We start from the raw sequence: 6,676 nt of genomic DNA on the forward strand, positions 1-6,676 counted from the left end.
CTAAAGTTTTTTTTTTAAACCACTGCAAGTGCTTTTATTGGTTGCCAAAAATATAACTGACCCTCTATTGACACAACAGCCACTGAGTACTTGATAAAAAAAGAAGTAATGATTAGACTAATGAGCATATCACACATGAGTGATGAATGCCCATTAGAAAACATATAGGCTAACAGCTCTTCAATTATTTAATCAATGTTAATGAACTTCTACTATACTAATTAATCCAAATCCTGCATAAAGGTGTATTACTCTGTCTATCTTCTTCATTCAAATAGTCGAACAAATCTATATGCAATTACAGAATCCCAACTAACTAACATGTTTAACTGAACATTACACTGTGCTGCTGGGTCAGGAAAATGAATAGACTGGTTATTTTTGTAACTAATCTACTTTGTACAGTGTCTTGTATTACAGTATGCAGATTAGAAAGTACATAGATGTATAAAAACAATAATATTCCTGATGCAATGATTTCTATAGATTGTATATCTGAGGGGCCCATCATCACTTATTTTTCACAAAAGCATCTGAAAATTAACATTTTCACATACTTAAAAAAAAAAATGTCAGGCCATTCATCAAGTTCTGAAATTTTTTTCTTTTTCGGAACTTGATGGTGTTACTGAACACCACTCTGAGGCTGTCAGTTTACACGGCGGGCTAAGAAGATGCAACAACCGGAAGGAGGGGGGTCGGATACCAGGGAGGGGGGGAGGCGGATCGTACACCCGAGGAAGGGGGGGCGGATTGTACACCCGTGGGTGGGCGCATGCACAGGGAGGGGGGGGTGGATCGTCCACAGCCTGTCTTCAGGCAGTAAAAACTGACCAAGTGCAGGAGAAATGTATTTCACTTCCGAAAAACTGCTTCGCAGAGATGTAGTACCTGCTGGAGATGTTCCAGTTCCTTGGGCTCCCTACGACATGTTTGGTGGGATTGTCCCCTCCTATCAAATTTCTGGTCTGACATTATTTCTGTCTCCCAGCAAATTTTAGGTACCTCCGTTCCTACAGGTTCCACATTTTGGCTACTTATACCCCTTTCAGACATAGAACCCAGGAAATTTCCTGCTCAGACCCGGGAATTTCTCCTGTGAAAAATCCCGGGTATTTGGTCTAGACCCCCCTTTCACACTACACTGTCTACCCGGGAAATTCCCGGGTAGACCCCTTTCAGACAAGAGCAGGGTTTTTGAGAGTTTTAGACAGTTTTATTAAAGTGGACGGTAAGGCGCAGAGGGACAGGTGGGGACAGGGACAGGTGGGGAAAGTGACAGAGGGACAGGTGGGGAAAGTGACAGAGGGACAGGTGGGGCAGGGACAGGTGGGGAAAGTGACAGAGGGACAGGTGGGGAAAGTGACAGAGGGACAGGTGGGGACAGGGACAGGTGGGGAAAGTGACAGAGGGACAGGTGGGGAAAGTGACAGAAGGACAGGTGGGGAAAGTGAAAGAGGGACACTGTAGCTGTAGTTTCCCAGCGCAGCTCCGTGCAGCATACGGGGAGGCTGTAATCTCTCCCTCCACTTCTGCCTGGTGACAGCCAGAAAGTTCCCCCGCTGGGGCTGAGGACAGAGGAGCCGCTGATCTCAGTGCTACCGGCACTGAGTATGGGAAGCGGGGTGGTGCGGGGGCACTGTTACCAGCGGCGCTGCTACTGCCGGTAATTATAGGGACAGGGGGCGCTACTCTCAGTGCTGCCGGCGCTGTGTATGGGAAGGGGGGGAGGTGCGGGCACTGTTACCGGCGGCGCTGCTACCGCCGGTAATTGCAGGGACAGGGGGGCGCTACTCTCAGTGCTGCCGGCGCTGAGTATGGGAAGGGGTGCGGGCGATGTTACTGCTGCTGGTGCCGCCTCCCCGGTGGCTCAGTCAGAGCCAGGGCCAATCAGAATCTGCCTGGTGCAGCCCGGGAGTAAAATCCCCGGGTTGCACCATTCACACTAGAGCAGGGTAGTCTTCCCGGGACTTAAGTCCCGGGAAATACCCTGGTCGATTGCAGGGGCAGCTACCCGGGAACGTGTTAATGGGTAGGTACCTTTCACACAGACATGAGACCCGGGAATTTTGGCCGAGGCAGGCCAAAATCCCGGGAATCTCAGTATGTCTGAAAGGGGTATTAACCACTCTTCAATCCCAGTGGCCAAGTTCAAGAAATCTCTGCTTCGCCACTTTAATAATGCAGCACCCACTGTCATTCCAATATTTGGAAATCTACTACAGAGCCGTAACTAGACTTTTTGGTGCCCTGTGCCAGAAAGAGCATCCACTCTCATAATGCTCCCAAAAAAGGGCCATGGCCTCATGGGGAAGGGCCAGGGAAGAGATAGGAGAGGCCAGGAGATGTTGGGGATGAAATAAGAGGAAGCAACAAGCAAGAATGACAATAAACAGAAATTTGACAGGCTCAAACACCACCGGCCGTACTACCCTAGCTATAGCCCTGATCTACTAAATCCCTGACATACAAAGATTGGTGGCAAAAGCTTGATTACTTTATTTCAATGGAGGATCTTTTAAGTTCCTCTTCAGGGAAGCCTTCTGCCTCTACCAGTACCTGGTTTCCCTGGTTGGATTATACATCCTCAGATGATTTTAAGAATTATATGTCTTCTATCCCATCTACCACATAACTCATGACTCTCAGAAAATAACTACCATTTTTTTTTCCCATATGGGATGATCCCTTCCCTACTCTTCACCTCACTCTCCCCTTCGCCTCTCTTTGCCGTTCTTTCTAGTTTTTTCTTTTTCGGTTTTGTTGTTTTCCTATAAATATTCTCTATTTGATATGCAATACATTTTTTGTTTTACTGAGATTTCTGGATCACTTTTTTGAGCGAGTTCTGTTATGCTTTACTATAGGTGTGAAATGTTTGTATTGCTTATGTTTATTTGCAGATCTTAATAAAAACAGAATATACAAAAAAAAGAAAGCAGTAGGGAAAGTATGAACAAAAAAACAATACCGCTCTTCCTGCTTTGCTGCATTTTGTGTCACCCCTTCCTCCATAGGATTTAATGAAAAAAAAAATCCAATGTTTCTGGGGAACATCTGTGTTACAGATAAAAAGCCAAAAAAATGCTCAAGGGCTACCTTAATTGACTGGAATGGAGTGCATCCCGTTCTGGGTGCAACATAGAAACACATTATAACAACAGTTTGTATACTTGAGGACTTAATCAAGTATGATAAATAGTCTGGTTGCAGGGGGCACAGTTTGTTATAATAGTTTGAATAGAGCAAGTGCTTCAAATCTCTAAAGAGAATAGTAAAATTAATAATCTGCAAACTATTAATAGAAATCAAAAGCTGATGCACTGATAAAGAAGACTGATGAGGCTCCATATGGCAAAGGCTTGTAGAACAATATAATTGGTACTTGACAAAAGAGAAATATTAATATTTACAGTTCTTGTACATTGCAGCCTTGTCTGGATTATAGTCCCAATGTACAATCAGGATAAGGATAAAATATCCCTGTAACTCTACAGAAAAATTAATTAAATGCTTTAAAAAAAGGGATTTGCCTGCTACTACAAACCAGGGCTGCTGCTGAGGGGCCTGGCGATCTGTAGAGAAGGAGGAATGACCCCCTCTGCAGCACGCATGATGTAGAGGGGGACATTTCTCCTCCTCCACAGCTTGCTACTGTAATAAACCCCCCTGACGGACCCCTCAGACAATGCTTGGACAGGGTAATGGCTCCACCCCCCTCTCGTCGCCCTTGTGGACAGAGACATATTTTCATTTGCTCCTAATATAGAGGATATTACATCCCCCACACTGTGAAATATAAGGATACTAGAAGTCAGCAGGGTGATCTGTGGCTTTATAAATGCCGTGCTTCAGATACACTTGTTTTATGTCATTCCCCCATTTGTTCTTGCTCATAACATTTATATATAATAGTGCGGACGTATCAAAGCTCCAGCTGCAGCTCCCATCACCATACTTTCAGCCGGGCGCCACCTTTCCGGGAAGATGGCGCAGTGTAGAAGATAGCAAAGTTCGTGGCACATTGCCATTATTAAAATTGTGCTTTGTTGTACTTATGTTTTGTTTTATTTTTTTGTACTTTACCCTTATTTGTGTGTGTGTGTGTGTGTGTGTGTGTGTGTGTGTGTGTGTGTGTGTGTGTGTGTGTGTGTGTGTGTGTGTGAGAGTGTGTGTGTGTGTGTGAGTGTGTGTGCGCGCGCCCCACCTGCAGTGCAACATGGTTTTGACCAACATGCAGTGTTAAATGCTCTTTCTTAAGCTGGGTATACACTAGACGATGTGTATGTCATCCGATCCAGCAGATCGGGCTGACATATCGTTCACATCCAGTGTGTACCTGCTATGTCGCTGACAATGAGCGTTCCCAGCGATATCTTTAGCGCATCGGCAAGTGAGAATGCACTTGCCGATGCCAGCACCCCCGCCGATGTTATACACACTAGACAGGTGTGCAAGGAGGAGAGGGAGCAATTGCAGGTTCCGCTGTATTATACCTAGGGCCCTCAGACACTTGTGTTTTGCAGACTTAGGGGTCTATTTACTAAGCAGTGTTAGGAGACAGAGTGAAAAGTGATAAGAAAGTGATAAGGTGCCAGCAAATCAGCTCCCACTGTCATCTCACAGGCTGTGTTTGAAAAATGACAGTTGGGAGCTGATTGGCTGACACCTTATCACTTTTCACTCTGTCTCTTAACATTGCTTAGTAAATAGACCCCTTAGGGAATTCAGCCCCATGCTGAGCAGGCTGGGGCTGTGTCACGTTACGAGAGGGGGACTGCACACTGCAGGTTTTTTTATTATACTGTGACCAACCCAACCTTTCATAGCCTGGTGCTGGCTGTGTAGTAGGAACAAAACAAACCCACGCTGGTGCCATAACTCTATACATCTCACAATGTTAGAAAGAGAGAAAAGAGAAAGATAAAGGGGGGATGAAAGAGGCAGCAACTGGCACAGGCAAACAAAACCCTTATACAAAAAGCGTCTAAAGGAATAGACACAGCTCACACAGAGGGCAGGACGCAGCAAAGCATATTTCACGGTCAAACCTCTGAAAATGACACCCCCCGCGGTGCTTGCGTCACTTCAGTTATGCGCAGAAGGACTCCCAGGTGCTAAACCTGGATGTCTTTCTATCGCAAAGGACAGCTCTTACCGGGAGAGCTGTCTTTTGTAATTTTCTTTAAGCATACGGTCTTACTAAACGCCATTATGCTTGCGATGAGTGGAGGGATGCATCCCACCCTAAGGAATCTGTCGTAACATAAACCCTTTTGCTTTTGAATATTTTGCATATACTGTATTTGTTTGTGCCTCGTCTGACAGACTCTCAATATATCTGCCCCATTTAGTGTGAAAGGCCAAAAGCCCTTTTTCTTATAATACCGCTTTTACACCTAAATTCCGGGTCTAACCCGGAGGTTGGAACAGGGTTCCAAACCGGATCAGACCCAGAATTTAGCTGGCGCCGACCTGGAATTTAGCTTGCGCCGTTCACACCGGAGTCGGGTCTGCAGAGACACAGCTTTTCCGGCGTTGAAGTGGACGCTTGGAGATGATGTAATCTCCAAGCGTCACTGAAGCCAGCCAATTGGCAGGCATGTGGCACAATCAAGGTCATCGTGACCCGGATCGCGCCGTTTACACTTCAGGGTTTCACGGGATATCCCCGTGTAAAACCCTGCAAGTTACCTGGGTTGGATCCAACCCTGTCCCCTTTTACACCAAGGAGCTACCCGGGCTAACCCTGCAATAATACTGGTTTTAGCTCTGGTGTATAAGATGTAAATGTATCTTCATGCACCAGACATGTACAACATACTGTAATATGCTTAACACATGCATCTAAGTACAGTATATGTGTTACTCAAGAACAAGTACAGTATTTATTTATGTCCATTTTATTTTAACTAACACATTATACTCTTGCATTTTGGAAGTAACATTCGTCCAACTCTATACATTTCCCATTATGCTATCATGAATTGTTCATAGAAAGTGAATGTTTGTACTTTAATCCATCTGGAGACTTCTAACAGCTGCAGACTGAAGATCCTAAGCGCTCTGTTACTCCAGGAATTTCTTTACCTCTGGCACAGATAATTAACTTCATACTCACTAATGAGAGGATTAGCCGTCTGTAAAATTGTGTTATGATATAAGCAAGGATGCAAGTAGATTATTATTTTTACAGGAGCTAAACATACTGACTTATTATACTCAAGTGAGTATATATAAATTCCAGAAATAATATCAGTATTAGTGACGGTTAGTGAAATCATTACTTCAGTATACATGGGGAACACTTGTGTGTTATAAAGGGTAACATACAGTAGACTAAAAGGTATTTTTTTATAAGTTATACTGCTTTTACACTGAAGTCCCAGGTCTGAACCGGGATTTGGAACATGTTTCCAACCCGGATCAGACCTGGGACAGACTCTCACCTAGTGCGGTGCCAACCTGGGGTAGGGCGGGTCAGCACTATTCACACCGGAGCCGTGTCTGCAGTGACCCGGCTGTTCCGGCGTTGCAGTGGCGCTTGGAGATTATGTAATCTCCAAGCGCCACTGAAGCCACTCAATCGGGTAGCGTGTGTCAAGATGACCCGGGACGCGTCGTTTACACTGCAGGGTGGCAAGGGAACGACCTGTGGCCACCCTGCAAATTACCC

Source organism: Taudactylus pleione, unplaced genomic scaffold (assembly GCF_031769625.1).
Source record: "Taudactylus pleione unplaced genomic scaffold, aTauple2 ptg000156l, whole genome shotgun sequence".
In the NCBI taxonomy this organism is placed as follows: Eukaryota; Metazoa; Chordata; class Amphibia; order Anura; family Myobatrachidae; genus Taudactylus; species Taudactylus pleione.